The sequence below is a fragment of the Meleagris gallopavo genome, chromosome 1 (genome assembly GCF_905368555.1).
Source record: "Meleagris gallopavo chromosome 1, MGAL_WU_HG_1.1, whole genome shotgun sequence".
In the NCBI taxonomy this organism is placed as follows: Eukaryota; Metazoa; Chordata; class Aves; order Galliformes; family Phasianidae; genus Meleagris; species Meleagris gallopavo.
The window spans coordinates 184,485,252-184,502,677 of NC_139404.1; the positions used below are offsets into that span (position 1 = coordinate 184,485,252).

The 17,426-nt window shown below is 44.8% G+C and overlaps 1 protein-coding gene across 8 annotated transcripts in view; it reads right to left on the minus strand.

Annotated features, from left to right (window-relative positions):
- FAT3 (FAT atypical cadherin 3) overlaps positions 1-17,426 on the minus strand; it is a 451,950-nt gene that overhangs the window by 416,970 nt on the left and 17,554 nt on the right. The gene's annotated exons all lie outside the window — the stretch shown is intronic.

Here is a 17,426-nt window from a genome sequence, read left to right on the forward strand (position 1 = left end):
CTGTCTGTGTACTGCAGTACATTTTCAGGAGTACTACAGTCATACCTATGAGAGGTCAGCCAGTAATGAAACAAAACTTTCAGGCTTATACTCATCCCAGAAACGTGTAAAAATATATCCAGTCCTTGTCCATTTGAAACCACTTCATTCAGACTAGGGACGTAAGAAAACACATTTTTTAAGATTTGATACACAGATGAGACCATACCGTGAAGCCCAGCATGAAGTGATGCTGTGCATTTCCACCTCCACTAATAGAATAAAAATGTAATGAAAATGCCAGAGCATGGACAGCAAAAGCGTAACAGGAGAAATCCAGAAATCCTTCAGATGCTGAAAACAAAACGTGTTCGATAGGCTGATAAGTTATAAATTGTACCAGCCCTAAGGACTACAGCAAATGCTTCTATATATGGCAGAGCACAGTTTCCCACAAAAGTGCATTCCCACCAATGCCAAGGAACTGAAGAGTTTTTAGTCAGAGAGGGAGATTATTCTCACTTAAAACTGACCCATCTGAAGACTAGTCATAGAAACATATAATAGAACTATAGAATGGCCTGGGTCGAACAGGACCTCAAAGTTTCAACCCCTCTGCTGTGGTCCTGGGTAAGTCTCCCACTTTTGTCAGTGCAAAGCAACCAGCACCTTGGCAAGGCAAGGTGCCCCATTCCAAAAGAGGTGCCTCAAAAGACAGGTACACATTGCTGGGTGTGACCTGCTCTCTTCATACTTGCAACACTCCTAGTTCATAAATATGGACATTCAGCATGAGGAATCCTTCCTCCTAGTGGACACTGCACTCGCTCCAGCAGCACCATGATGGCAGAGCTCCCCTTAGGGCTACTATGACTCATGATTGAAAAATGAAGTTCTGGGTCGCTTAGGGGCAGCCAAATGTTTTCCAAAAAATGGAGTAATTAGGAGACTGGGTGTACAAGAATGTGAGGTAAGCAAAGGTGGGAAATTACAGTGTATTTCTGACTGCTTTTGTGCATTTTGCTACACTGAGATTAAAGGGCATGTCACTTTCCTGCCATCTCTCAGGGAGAGAGATGTGTATTTACCAAGATGCTTATGCAGAGCAAGTTACAGCTGGGAATGTAATGCACTACCGGTCACCACCTTGGTTTACCCTCTGACAATCTGAAAAGTTACCTGACACTCAGAAACTGCAATGCACATTTGGCAGTCCCTTTTGCATCCCTCCTTCACTGTCCTCTCTGCTACAGACTCATAGTCCATCTGGGAACTGCACACATTCCTTCACTTAGAAAGCAAAGGGATTAATGCAACCCCTAAACAAAATGTTAAGTGTAACCCAAAGCACATCTTCACAACAGACCTGAGGAGAGATAGGAGACAGCATTCCAAGACTGCAGGACAGTCCTCACAGCTCCTCATGAAAAGCCAAGCAGAAATGCTTCTGATGCCCCTGCATTTGGGTCAGGACTACAAACCATGCTTCAGACCCAGTCCCTACCTCCCGAGTTTGGAATTTAGGTAACAGGGAGCTTGCTGCAACTAGAAGCCTGCAAGCCATGTGCAAGGTCCCAATGTATTGTCTAAAATGTATCTTTGCTGTTCTCCTCTAACACAGCATTGTTATTATTGTTATCATCCATAAATGAAAACTATCAAGCAGCAGTTCAATACTATAGATTTTTTTATAAATATTATATCACAGGACCAAGATTTTACATATTCTATTTCAGCCAAAGCTCTGACTCATCTCCTGTCCCAGGCATCTGCACAGCAGCAGATGAGAAATCAAACACAGCAGCACCTAAGCACCTTGAGGCTAAAGGCTGAACTTGAACCCAGCTCCTTTCTTCTCCTAACACCATTTCCAAAGCAGCTTAACAAATGGGAACCTTTTAATGTATTTAATTTTTGCATCCTTCTCAACTCAACCTCCCTTCAGAAATATGATCCTTTACAGAAACCTCCAGGGATCCCATCTTTTGATTTATTGGAATAATATTCTAGTGCAAAAGTACAGTGCCAGAGTTTGGGGATATGAAAAATGATACAACTTCTGTTCCACTGACTCTCCCTTTCCTGTAATAAACTACTACTGCACTACACAAGGATAATAGGACAATTTTTCTCCTGCTACTGTAACTGTTTAGTATCCACCAAAAAAAAAATTGAATGACACACCTCTTTTTGCTATTGTTGCTTGACATTTTTCACACTAGCATAAAACCTGATTAATTCCAAAGCATTTTAATGAGATTTAGGTTTCATTGTTCAAGGTGCTGTACATATGGTTATGATCATTCCTTTCTAATTTTTTTGTAAGATAGGGTCCAGTCATTGCACTCATTGCAGTCAATGCCTAAAGCAGCAAGGCTGCTACTAAGCAGGAGGGAAATCAACTTTTTACAGAGGTAGATAGTGATAGGACAAGGGGAAATGGTTTTAAAATAAAAGAGGGGAGATTTAGGTTAGAAGTTAGGAAGAAATTCTTTACTCAGAGTGGTGAGGCCCTGACACTGCTGCCCAGAGAGTTGTGGTTCCCCATCCCTGGAGCTGCTCAAACCCAGGTTGGATGGACCCTGGGCAGCCTGATCTAGCTGTGGTGTCCCTGTTTGTTGCATGGCAGTTGGACTAGATGGCCTTCAGAGGTCCCTTCCAATTCTAAGGACTCTGTGATTCTATGACTCAGTAACAGTTTTGGTTTACTACCTGACAGCACTAGGTTTGCTTACGAACAATGTTTAACCAGCTTATACTCATAACCCTAATTTTCAAAAATACAGAAATTCAACTTCAGTGCAACATGTGGTTCTTTTCATCAAGTCTAGTAAAAACAGTGGCATTTGCATTCACCCCTTTCTCAATGTAAAAAGTTGCAAAATAGGAAAAATCACAAAATCACAGAATGGCTTGGGTTGGAAGGGACCCTAAGGATCATCAAGTTCCAACACTCTGCCGCATGCAGAGCCACCAACCTCCAGATCTGGTACTAGATCAGGCTGCCCAGGGCCCCATCCAACCTGGTCTTGAACACTTCCAGGGACAGAGCATCCACAGCCTCTCTGGACAGCCCGTTCCATTCTACAAAATAAAATAAGACACAGCAGATTGCCCCTCTTTTTTCAACCACAAAGCTGTGGGCTGCGGAGACAGCAGTCAGTGCAGCCAGATCACCCAGCTACGGCGCTCCTGGCCCATAGCACACATGGGATGTGATGCTCTTTCCGCAAGAGAAAGCCAACCAAAGCAATACCTGGAGGAGGAGTGAAGGGGAGCCAAGCTGCTCACAAGGTGCTGCGCAAAGGGCAGAGAAGGCTGGGATCCTGGCTTTGTTTCCCTGCAGACACAGGAAGCTTTTATCATGTTAACAGTGAAGTTTTACAAAGGAATCAACTGGAAAACAGTGACAGCTTCAAAATTAGAGACCTCACAGTCTACATTTCAGATCTAATCCCACGGACTCTATCAGCACAAAATTACTACTGGCTTTAACAAGTCATGCGTAAACTGCAGAAGCTGCCGGTGGGAACAGAAAGCACTGTGCTCAAAGCAGAGATCTTGGGAGATCGTCACCCAGCGGTTTATGCTCCTCTCTTTTGTTGGGTGATTTCGGCTCCAAACATCACTTCTGTGGGGAAAGGTCATTGCCAAGCGGTAGCTAAGCAACAGCTGAAGAGTTGTGGCAGTCAGAAAAAGCCACAGTGTTTTGTTTTGTTTAAGTTAACTTTTTAAAAAGTGACAGACAGTCCCTCCAAGCAGCCAGCTGAGCCCCCCACAGGAAGCCACTTAAGGTGATTTTCTTTTTATTTCTTAAGTAGTTTGCATATTGGAGCCAAATGAAGCTAGGAACTAATCCGGAAAAAAATACTGTATAAACACAGAAAAGCTGTTTGAATTTCTGCCTGGTCATGTTTTGTGCCACATCAAAACTCCAGCCTGCAAAAGGCAATGCTGAGAGGCTGCCGGTGGGAGGACAGATCGCTGGGGATCATCCCCCCTGCTCATCTCCATCTGCTGATGCACAGATGCAGCCCACAAACCCAGCTGCATGTTCAGGGAACCTAAGGGTCTGCCAAATATACCTCCAATTATCTGGTTAACAGCTGCATGAACCCAGGCTGTGAGGGACTTTGGATATGCAAAAGCTTCAAGCTGTACTAGCTGGTAATGCTGCCATGTGCTTTCTTAATCATTTTCATTCCTTTTTACCCTCTCTTTCAATGAACATCTCAAATCTCTGTGCAACAGGGTTGAGTTCCCAGTGTCTGTTTTTACCATAGCCCAATGATTGCTGGCTACAGCAACTTTAAAAGTAGGATCCAATTGGAGTGTATGTCCATACTAAAATCAAAGCACTACTGAAATGCAGGTGCTGCAGGGCTAGAAGGCCTTAAGTCGGTGTACTGAAGTGCCTTCTGCAATTCAAGCAGATACTCATTCAGCACACTTTTCAGCAGCTAAAAACTTAAGCACTCCTTTGCCTCATCTGTGCTTTGATTCATCTACCTGAAGTATTTAATAGTGAAGAGAGCAAGGAAGTCAAAAAAGCCTTCCAGCATCTCATTCCCAGCCAACTCCCAACTCAAAAACAGGGACACTAAGCAAAGGGGTGAGCAATGCGTTCTGACTGGCTGGATCCTTGGTACCTTCAGCTCACAACACACCCCTTATAAGCATACAAATGCGAGCAGGCCAGACTGTGACCTATTTTCATTCCTCTGCACCCTTCTCTTTACACAGAGCATGGTGCTATTGTGAAACTGCCACTGAATTTCAGTTTCAAAACAATGACGAGAGGATTGCAAGTGGCCACACACTGCATGACATTTAATGGTGCAACCCTAAGAATTGCTTCTCCCTCTCCATCCCATCACGATCTGCCTTGACAGCTATCCCTAAGTGACTGCACGGAAGTTTAATCCTCATCCTCTCTGCCTCTGAAGACCTTTACACTGCCAGGACCTTCCAGCTGCCCGGCACAGAAACCAATGCACCACAGCCAGGCAGAGTCCAATGGTGGCCATTGGTTTGTGCTAGTGACAACAGCAACCCTTGCACCAGGCATAAGCTCAGATGTAAATGACTACTTGAGTAATTTAATATACAATGGAAAGGCTGGAGCTTACCTGTTACTTTAACTATGATCTTCAAATGATGGTCTATTATGTCAACTGCAAAGCAAGCCTCACCAAGTGCTTCTATGTAATACTAAATGACAGGAAAAGAAGGATAGTAGTCCTCTCAGTATTACTGCAAGAATAGACTGATTCCCAGCTATTTCTCATCATTATCCTAGGAGATAGTAAGCCTTAACTCCTACCAAACTCTGCACCTAAGTCCTGGTCCAGATACACTGACAGCTGTTTCAGTGTTTTGATGGTTTGATACCTACTGTGGCTAGCATAGCTCCCCAGAGCACTCCCTCTTTTGTTGCAAAGGAGTTTGTTATGCAATACCCGGCTGGTGTTGCACAGTCCTAAAAAATACTTTGCTATTAACCTAATTAGCTGATTAATCTTTTCAGCTCCATTTAGCATTAAGTAAGCACCTGGATGCAGAATGCTTTCTCCTGAAACTAAGTGCAACTCAAGTGTTTATCTCGCACATTAACACAAGGGATACCACCAGTGGTCCAACTGGCTGTCAAGACAAATCAAAAAAATAATGCTGGGCACAGTGGGGACAAGTAGGTCATGAAAAACACATCACAACAAAACACATAAAACTCATCCTTTCACGAATATCTCAATGCGACAACTACTGTTCTTCTAAGAATTAGACAATTACCATTTTCTTAACTACAGAAGAACTTTATATTGATAATTCACACACAAGAGTGATTCACACAAGAGTCTCAAAGAATTTCAGGCCAGTGCTTGACCCAACATCTCAGTTCTCCCATACAGCCACAAATTTCCCCAAATACCTGCTGGATAGAGCCTACCATTTCATGAGCCTCAGCACATCTTCCAGAGAAGCCCTGGATTGTGAAGGGAGGCTATAGCCAGGCACTATGTCTGGCTGAGTTTTTCCCTACAGCTAATTGACCCCACTGTGAAAAGAAAAACTCAAGTGTGCCTTCCTTCTTGTAGTACTGCTTTCCAGAACACTGGGGCTCATAACACCTCCACCTGATAGACTGAAGTATCACCTCATCTCAGCAATCTTCTCCCTGTGCAATTACAAACAGATGATGAACAAATGCCTTTTTCATTATTACTTTCACTTCCATCTGAGAGTGGCTGCAGGGCTTTTTGGTTTCTCTGAGAAACAACGCCTACTTTCCGGCTTGTAAAATTACAGGGTTTGGTCATCAGGTGAAATTTCCTTAAGCTCCCATTTTTTATTCACGTTGCCTCCTCCAAAGCTTTTGCTTTGGAATCACTTGCTCATATATAGTGTAAAATACATGAGATGCCACGACCCTCCTCCCATTTTCGTTGCATCACAGACAACAGGGACATGTGCAGTGACCCAAAAGATATGGTATAGCACACAAACAAGTGAGCAATGCCTGTTTATCAGATTTTTAATAAAATGCTATTTTCCTGTGTGTCCTCAGAGAGGTGAAACCTGTTACTTCCACTGAAAGATCGGTCATGGTGCTGAGCGGCCAGAGTTCAAGGAGTGTCTGGACAATGCTCTCAGACATCAGGTCTGATTTTGGGGTAGTTCTCTAGTTCTCTAGCCAGGAGTTAGACTCCATGATCCCTTGGGTTCCTTCCAACTCAAGATATTCTATGCATCTATAAAACCAGTACTGAAGATGAGGACTTGCTGCAAAGCTTTAAAACTTACTGTCAAGCCATTAAAATAAATAAATAAGCCACAGGAACATAGACAGAGAAAGCTTTCATGTTTATTTTGCAAACTTAGAATCATATAGAATTGCTCAGGTTGGAAAAGATCTTCAAGATCCAACCACAACCCAACCATACTACCCTAACTAACAACCCTTTGCTAAATCATGTCCCTGAGCACCACATCCAAATGGTTTTTAAACACATCCAGGGATGGTGACTCAACCACCTCCCTGGGGAGCCTATTCCAGTGCTTAACAACCCTTTCTGTAAAAAATTTTTTCCTGATATCCAACTTAAGCCTCCCTGGCACAATTTGAGGCCATTTCCCCTTGTCCTGTCACCTATCACCAATGAGAAGACACCAGCCCTGCTGCAATCACCTTTCAGGTATTTGAAGAGAGCAATAAGGTCTCTCCTTTGCCTCCTCATCCCCAGACTAAATAGCCCCAGTTCCTTCAGTCTCTCCTCATAGGGCATATTCTTCAAGACCTTCACCAGCCTTCTTGCCCTTCTCTGGACATGCTCTAGCACCTCATTGTCCTTCTGTACTGAGGTGCCCAAAAACTGAACACAGTACTCAAGATGAGACCTCACCAGTGCCAAGTACAAGGGCAGGATGACTTCCCTAGTCCTGCTCACCACACCACTCCTGATACAAGCCAGGATGCCACTGGCCTTCTTGGCCACCTGGGCACACTGCTGGCTCATATTCAGCCAACTGTCCATCAGTACACCAAGGTCTCTTTCCGTCAAGCACCTTTCCAGCCACTCCTCCCCAAGCCTGTAGAGTTGCTTGCGGTTGTTATGACCAAAATGCAGGACCCAACACTTGGCTCTATTGAAATTCACACAGTTTACCTTGACCCATCAATCCAGTCTATCCAAGTCCCTCTGCAGTGCTTTTCTTCCCTCTGGCAGATCAACACTCTCTCCCAACTTGGTGTCGTCTGCAAACTTACTGAGAGTACATTCAATTAATTCGTCAAGTTCGTTAATAAAGATGTTAAATAGAAGTGGCCCCAGTACCGAGCCCTGGGGAACACTGCTCATGACCGGCTGGATTTAAATCCATTGAACGCAACGCTTTGGGCCCAGCCATCCAGCCACTGTTTCACCCAGTGGAGCGTACGTCCATCCAAACCATGCACAGCCAGTTTCTCCATGAGAATGTTGTGGGGGACTGTGTCAAAGGCTTTACTGATGTCCAGGTAGACCACACTGACAGCCTTACCATCATCCACTACGCAGGTCACTTTGTCATAGAATGAAACCAGGTTTGTCAAACAGGATCTACCACTCATAAACCCATGCTGACTGGGCCTGATCCCCTGGTTGACCTTTAACTGGTCCATGATGGCTCCCGAGATTATCTGTTCCATAACATTCTCTGGCACCGAGATGAGACTGATAGATCTATAGCTACCAGGATCATCTTTCCAGTTCTTTTTGAAGATGGGCATCACATTTGCCAGTTTCCAGTTTACCAGGACATCCCCAGTTAGCCAGGACTGCTGAAGGATGATGGAGAGTAGCTTGGAAACCACACCCGCCAACTCCCTCAGCACTCTAGGGTGAAATCCATCTGGCCCCATGCACTTGTGAGCTTCCAGGTTTTGGATCTGCTCTGAAAGCATCTCATCGTAGATTATGCAGAGCCTATTCTGTTCACCATCCCTATCTATCAGCACAAAGGGCTGTGTGCTCAAAGAGTCTTACTATTAAAGACTGAGGCAGAAAAGGCATGATCACCATGTTGCCCTCAGCATCCAACAAGTCTCATCCACCTCTTCATCCTGGTTGGGTGGCCTTTAGCAGACTCCTATGATAATGTCAGTCTTATTAGCTTTTACTTTTATTCTGACCCATAAGCTTTCAACGATATCATCACCATTATTTATTTCCATACATTCACATTCTTTCTTAACATTCTTAACACCACCACTTTTCCTGCCTTACCTATCCCTTCTAAAAAGTAAAGAATCTAAATCTAAAGAATCTAAAAAGTAAAATCACAGCACTCCAACTGTGTGAGTCATTCCACCACATTTCCATGATGGTGACTATATCATAGCTTTCCAACCGCACAACAGCCTCCAGCTCCTCCTGTTTATTACCCATGCTGTGTGCACTAGTGTAAAAGCACCTGAGCTGGGCCTCCTTTTGAGTGGAAGTAGCCCTAATACCCTCTTGACCATACTCAGGCATTTCTGTAGCACCAACCTCACACCAATCCCTGTGTTCTTCTTACAAAAAGGTGAGTTGTCCTCCTCCTTCACCAAGACACAAAACTGTGGGATCTTACTAGCACATCCCTCTCCCACAAGCACTGTTACGGTACATACAGGCTCCGTTCTAATGACCCCAGTTACATCCCCACCCAAATCTGTACCTAGTTCAAAGCTCTATCAGTGAACCCTCCCAACTTTTCACCAGTGGGATAAGCTACTCCTATTGGTTGCCAGCAGGCCTGGTCTCATGTAAATCAAGCAGAGGTCAAAAAACCCAAACCTCTGTTTGGTACACCAGGCTCAGATCCCAGTATTAATCCACAGGCCCAGCATGTTTAGTTCCCTATCATTCCCTGTAACTGGAAGCATGGAGGAGAATACAACTTGTGCTCCTAAACCCTTGACCTGTCGCCCCAAGGCTCATAGTCTTTAGGGAAGTTCTTCCTATATCATCACTGCCTACCTGAAACAACTATAGGGGATAGTAATCTGAGGGCCATACAGTGGAAGTAAGTTTCTTCCTTACATGTTTAACCCGGGCCCCCAGGAGGCAACAGTTCTCCCTGTATAGAACGTCTGGTCTACATATCGGTCCTTCTGCTCCCTTCAGCAGACAGTCACCAATGACAATGATCCATCATTTTTTCTTTGCTGAGGAGGTTTTAATGCTAAGTGTGGTCTGGCTAGACTTCAGTGACACCTGCAAGTGGGGAGAACCATCATCACCACCACTGTCCAGTTATCCCTGCAGAGCACTGTACCTGCTCCGCAGGGGCAACTGGGAAGGCAGGGGAATCTTTGGGCGGATGCACTTGCATCTCTGAGCAGGGGCCTTTTGCCATTGCCCCACAGCCTTCCTCTTCACTGTTGTTCCTAGAGGGAGGAGAGGACAGAGGGTCACTGCAGCAGGAGCATTGCCTGCCGGTTCCCCTCTATCTCCTGTTTGCAAGCCAGCAGGGGGTGACGTGCTCCATGTGGAGCCTCAGCTGGCTGCCTAGATCTCAGGGCTGGTAAGGACTAATGCTCCTCAGCCTCTCCACCTCCTCCTTCAGATCAACCACAAGGCTGAGTAAGTCATTTAGCTGGTCACATCTCACAAGTGCTGCCTCCATCGCCCAGCACCGCAAAGGCCAGGCTCTGGTACTCACCACAGGCTGAGTGAGATCAGTGCACTAGCATGTTGTTTTGGGACCTCTGACTGGGTCTCCCCATTTTTCCTGGCAGTAACCTTGTGCCAGAGTGCAGCTACACATCACTGCCCTCCCTGAGGCTTTTTCGGGGCAAGGGGTGTGGATGCAGAGCCGTTGCTCTGGCAACGGCCACTTCACGTCAGCAGCTCTCGCGAGAGCTACTGGGCTGCTGTGTTCGTTACCTCGGGGTTCCGTGGATGAAGGCGCCGAGCGAAACCTCCCCGTACCTCAGATCAATCGCTGCGGTTCTGGCCGGGGCCGCTCTGAAGCAGCGAACCCCAGCGATCAACTTCATTAAGAAAGGACATTTGAAGGCAATTACTAAAGGTAGTTAGTACACTACCACTCTTCTGTTCTCCACTCCTGAGTGATGCTGCAATGATGATTTTGACAATGATGTCAAAATGGCTCTTGTAACTTTAAAACAAGCTGGCTTTCCACTTATAAAGGGCTCTTAACAAAAGACCAATGTTTCAGAGGGAAAAGCTCATCTCATTCCCTTTTGCTTCCAACAAGCCTCAAGGAACAAGATGAAGTGGGCATTAAGTACCCTGCCTTCATGACAAGGCACCACACAACACCCAGAGCCTTTCCTCAGGCACTCAGAATACAACCTTGTCAAGTACCAGCATTACATTCAGCTTTTTTAGTTGCAGTTAGTTCAGCTACACGTGTAGGCCAGTAACAAGGTCTTCAGAACAGAATTTCCCCGTCATTCATATAGAGAAGAAATATAATAATAGTTTTATTATTGCACATACAAAGTAGCACACGTCATAACGAAGCAAAGATTTGACTCCCCACTTCCAGCACTTCATAGAAAACAAACACAATTCACATTCTCCATCTTGTCTCCTGCTTTTGTTGTTAAGTTTCAGCAAAATCCCTCCAGGCACATTACAATGCTGCAAGGGCATAATTAAACCCTCAACGACCCTGAAGGATATTACCTTTTGCAACAAGAATGGGAAAGGAAACTCCTATCCTCCTCTAAGGACCATATCTGCTAAGTATTACACTTAGCGGCCCAGACTTAAGCCTTCTTAACTTATATGTGTAAGTAATAGTGATTAATACTAAACATCCGAGATGTAACAGAAACCTTCATATGCTTGTAACTCTGGGATAGCAGCGATCCCAAAAAGGATCACTAAGGTGTGCTACCACGCATACATCCCTACCATTTTCCCTGCAGAAATTCTCCTAGGTTGGCCAAAGTTCCCTCTTCCCTATAACAGAATGGCTACCCTTCTCCAGTGCTGTGAAAGGCTCAAAGATACTACACAATCTAGGCGTTTTGGTGTGTGCAGTTAGCACACAGCTAGGCAAGTGCACAACATAATAGGTGAGCAATTGTCTGAAGGATCAGGCTCCAAGAATTACAGTAAATGAAACTATATCAACCTAGTGAGGTTCCGCATTTTGGAGTCAGCCCTCTTCATTGTTTTTGTAAATGGTCTCAACACAAAACTCAAAGGTATGCTAGGTGAGTTTATAGGTAACATTAAATTAGGAGGAGATGCTGACTCCCTAGAGGGTGAGGAGAGGCCTTGCAGAGAGAACTTGACAAATTAGAGGGCTGGGTAATTATCACGAACATGAAACTTAACAGGAGCCAGGTGCTGGATTCAGCAGCTGGCACTAGGCAACCCTAGCTTTTATTGACAGACTGGAGAACAAGTAGCTTCAACTAGGACAGAATCATAGAATCATTCATGTTGGAAGGGATCTTTAAAGGCCATGGAGTCCAAATCCCCTACAGCTCCATCAGGTGCTCTTAGCCCCGTCCAGCCTGACCTGGAGTATCTCCAGGGATGGGGCATCCACCACCTCTGGGCAACCAGTGCCAGTGCCTCACCACCCTGGGATCTGTGAATAAAAACCAGGAGGCTAAGGTGGCAACTTCTAGAGACATTTAATCACCACAGTTCAGCTGGCTGGTGGCTTACACTGGAGTATTTCAGACTCTGAAGGCACACATGCTCTGCAGAGGGAACCCCAAATACCATCCCACCAGCAGTTGGCTGTGTGTGGTGTGGGGAAGATGTTGGGCAGATGTGTCCCTGCCTCTTCTCTGAGCACATACTTTTATCATCTCTGAGATGAGGCAAGGAGGGATTCAGATGCTGCTCACCTTCATTTGAACAGAGGCTTTCAGACTCTGAATGCACACATGCTCTGCAGAGGGAACCCCAAATACCATCCCACCAGCAGTTGGCTGTGTGTGGTGTGGGGAAGATGTTGGGCAGATGTGTCCCTGCCTCTTCTCTGAGCACATACTTTTATCATCTCTGAGATGAGGCAAGGAGGGATTCAGATGCTGCTCACCTTCATTTGAACAGAGGCATTCAGCCTCACTGCACACACACCACAGCATGTTGTAAGTTCAGCCGTTTCTGACGGCACGCCAGTACACGTCAGGACTCAGATATGCACACAAGCTGTCCAATAAAACTGATCTAAAAAACTACAGTATCTTTTGTCTGTAAAGATAATTGCCAAATGTGGAAAAAAAAAAAAAGAAAAAAAAAAAGAAAGTCTCAATCTTAAAAAAGAAACATAATCTTGCTTGGAAATGTTTTTTTACACAGCATTTAGAAGAATGTACATTCCTGTTGAAGGGAGAAATGTGTAGGTTCTGCAAGCTGCAAGACTTCAGTGCAACTTAGGAAAACACACTCATAAAGATAATTAGACTTTTCTTCTCTCATGTTGGGTATGTAGGATGAATAGTGAAAACAAGTAATTTCTTTATTTCCCTATTCCACCTGTTCAGAAGGATCTGTTCATGTAGGGCCAGATGCAAACTCTCTGTTGGGTTTACATGACAAGGCGTCAGTAGCGCGGGCTGAGGGGTGTCCTCTGTGAGCAGCGCCCAGCAGTGCCCCATTTAAGAGCAGAGTAGCTCCAGCTGCTCCCACAAGGGACCCACTGCTGGGCAGAGCTGAGCTGTGAGAGACACTGGGTGCACATCTGGGAGAGCAGATTGAAGGGAGGAAACAGTGCAGTGCAAATGCTGCTGGGAGAGAGGGGTGAGAGGAGCTCTAGTCTGTTTATCAGTAGGGAATAAATTGCATTAATCTCTTTTATGCTAAGTCTGTTTCACCCGTGACAGTAACTGGCAAGTGATCTCTCTGTTCCTATCTCATTCCAAGAGGTTTTTTTTTTTCCCCTCTATTTTCTCCCTCTGCCTTTTCAAGGAGGTGAAATGAGACAGTGGCATAGTGGGGTTGAGCCACCCATCAGCTGTTAAACCACCCCCTGACACAGTGCTGGATTAAAATAGGGAGGAAACTTAGAAGCTTGGATTCCTCTTCTCTCTCATTTACTGCTACATCTCCTTTCATTTATTTTCCCAGCTTCCTTTTGCTAAGATTTATTTTAACAATATCCAGTTATTAAATGTACCAGATAGCATGAAACTAGAGATAAGATTGCAATACATGACAGCAAAACAAATTAAAATAATGGAAAATGTCAATGTTCACCTAACTCCTCCTGTGTAATGCCAAACTCCTGTCTTGCAGCAGCAGTACCCTACTGAACAGTTAGATATAGGCTCACCTCAACAGATTTATCACGAACTTGTTTTAATACATTGCTACCTTCCAACTCATCTGTATTGCACTTTCTTCACCCCCAAAAAAGAAAATTCCAACTTCCTGAACAAGGGCTGTATTAAATTAGAATAAACAGATAGTATCAAATACATTTCTGTTTTGCCAGGAAATAAAAAAAAAAGCAAAGTGCCATACCACAATAAGACACAGCCTGATTTTCCTCCTTGCATAGCAACTTACCACCTAATTAATAAACACACAACAAGAGTTTCATGTGCCCAAGGGTGGGGTCATGTTGACATTTCAAATGCATCCTGGAAGCTCTAAGAATCCATGCCCTTCTACAACGATACTGCTACAACGATTACCTTACAGTTCTGAACATGTCCATAGATATCTGTGTTTAGGCAACACAATTCCAGACTTCATGCCTATTTAAGCATTGCAGCGGTCAGTGAGCATGGCACCAGTTGGCTTTAGGCCTTCGTCATTTGCGTGCTCTCCAAAAGGAACCCATGAACACTGCCAGGACAACCAGTCAGATGCTTTTAAAAAGGAGTTGAGATGGAAGAGGAATACAGACTACATCTCTCAAAAAGACAGACAGCTGATTAGATAATTCCTTAACCCAAAGGAAAATGAAACACTCATGAATTTTCATACTGCATAAAGTTATTACAAAGAGCAAGGTTGGGAGTATGTGCCAGCTTGGGCGTACTGTTTGGGTCTCTGTATTTGGCATCATCTACTGCAGCCATCATTTGTCTTCTAGGAAGAGATTAAAGCTGAAGCACAGAGGAAAGGCTTTCACTAAATTAGCTCACAAACTTTTATTTTGCTTGCAGATCACATCAGTTCAGCACAGGGCAAAGAGGGCCAGAAATACCAGACTGCGATGTACCTGGGCCAAGGGAATGCCCCTGCACCACTCAATTCAAAGGAACTGGGATGACAAAATGTGTCGGAGCTGAAGAAGGCACCATTTACTGCAGTACCCTGACAGTGATCTCATGGAAAGGTGGGAGAAGAGGGGTGCAGCCTGCCCCAGCCAAGGCAGATTACAACCTCTACAAGTAACTGAAAGCTCGACTGTGTTTCTGTGGGCAGCTCAGGTAAGAACATGTGGGACTAACCAAGCCATGCAAAGCTGCCAATCAGAGAATCACAGAATTGCAGGGGCTGGAAGGGATCTAAAAGATCATCAAGTCCAACCCCCTGCTAAAGCAGCTTCCCTGCAATAGGTCACACAGGTAGGTGTCCAGACAGGTCTTGAAAAACTCCATAGAAGGAGACTCCACAACCTCACTGGGCAACCTATTCCTGTGCTCTGTCACCCTTGTCATAAAGCAGTTCTTCCGTATGTTTGTATGGAACTTCCTATGCTCAAGTTTTAGGCCATCACTCCTTGTCCTATCACTATACACCATCGAGAAGAACCTGGCCTCATCCATTTTGCCTTCCACCTACCTTCAGATATTTATAAATATTTACCAGATCCCCTCTCTGTCTTCTTTTCCCCAGGCTGAACAGACCCAGGTCTCTCAGCCTTTCCTCATACAGGAGATGCTCCAAGCTCTTTATCATCTTTGTGGTCTTCCACTGGACTCCTTCTAGGAGATCCCTGTCTTTTTTTAACTGGGGAGCACAGAACTGGACATTGTATTCCATGTGTGGCCTCACCAGGGCAGAGTAGAGGACAAGGATCACCTCCCTCAACCTGCTGGCCACACTCTTTTTGATGTACCCCTGGATACCATTGGCCTTCTTGGCCACAAGGGCACACTGCTGGCTCATGGCCAGCTTGTTATCCACTAGGACCACTAGGTTCTTCTCTGCAGAATTCATCTCCAGCAGGTCATCCCCTAACCTGTACTGCACAGTTATGTCTCCCAAAGAGCAAGACTATAGTCTCACTCATCATCAGGTTCCTCCCTGCCCAACTCTCCAGTCTGTCTAGGTCTTGCTGAACGGAAGCACAGCCTTGTCAGCCACTCCTCCCCATAGTCACATTGCCCATATGTCTACATAACCCTCTTAGGCATCTTTTGCTTTTTAAAGTCCCCAAATGAATAATCACAAGGACTTCTTCATTGATGGGTCAAGCTTTTCTCTGGTTCTTTGCCAGCAAATTAGGGACTTCATTCATCCCTTGAGCTACCTGAGGAAAAATGCAGGCAAGCTCTGGATTGCTTATCAGTACTGCCAGAGGAAGTATGAACTCTGCAGCACAACACGTTTGCAACAATGCTGCATCACAGCACCAATTATGGAGAAGCTTAGTCAGTACCAGCAGCAATGCTGTGCGCACATCTACAGCCTGAGCTCACATCTCAGGACTCTACCTTGAAGCCAGAAAATCCAATTCCAGTCCATCTGTGCAGCTGCAACAGCTTAATCACAGCAGCCCTCACCTGCAGGAGAGTAATAAAGCAGTACAGGTAACATATCAGCAACATTCGCCATCAGAAAGCCACTGGCAGGAGACCACCACTATCCTGAGTGCTGTCTGTTCATAGGCAGCTCCTCAAGTAAAGTCCCCGGAATCTCATTTAAAGAATGAAAAGAAGAAACGTTTTTTTCCCTTTATTTTTTGTCTCTGTAAGATATCAGGCCAATATGAGGTCTCCCCAACCTGCTTTCTCACCTCCAGTGATATTCCAGTGATACTAGGCCTGGAATGGGCTGCCCAGGGAGATGGTGGAGTCACCAACCCTGCAGTTGTTCAAGGAACTTTTGGATTTTGTGTTGAGGGATATGGTTTAGTGAGAACTATTGGCGATAGCTGGATGGTTGAACTGGGTGATCTTGTAGGTCTTTTCCAACCTTGGTGATTCTGTGATTCTGTGATTCTCTCAGGTGGTGGTAATTCTGCTTAAAAGTGAGGAATTAGGGTCACAGTGCCAATGTATAATGCTTTGGCAACAGACCAAGCACTGTAGCAGACAATGCATAACATGAAATGAAGAAAATACTTTTTTTTTGCATTACATTTTCTCTGATTTAAAAATCTGAGGCTTTATTCTTAACAGCTCCATGAACAAATTGATTTGTCTCCATGGTCTGTGTATGGCATCCCTTTGCATGAGGGCTCCCACCATGCTGCTGCTCTGCTCCATTACCCAAAATGCTCCAAAATAAAGAAATATTTCTGAAATAAGAACTATTAGCAAAGTCATACAGAGAGTATGGTCACAATGAAGGGGAGAAGAGGAAAATGTATCACAGCACACTTTCAGAGTTCACGTTCCTCCAAAATCCATCTCCTGTCAATCCAAGCGCGGTGATAACCCAGCTGCTCTCTGTTTCTCAGCAGTTCCAGAACTGTGCGTTTTAACTACACATCAGACATGGACTAACAAAGTTCAAGAGGGTCTGGGACTTTAGTGTGCCTTACACAAAAAGGAACAAGCACTTAGCATGTAAAGACAATACACCACGCAAGTATTCATTTGTCTTTGGCAAAGACAAAATTCATCCCATCCCTATCTGCCATGGTCTTTTCTGCTGCCCTTAGATTCTCATGAAGAAAAGCAACAGTTAACACTCTTGCATGCATTCCTGACCAGCATTCTGCAATACATTTTGCCAATACACACAACAGCCAGCCTCTCCTCATCTCATTAAGGCCATATTGATGAACAACATGGGCACAAAAAACAACGG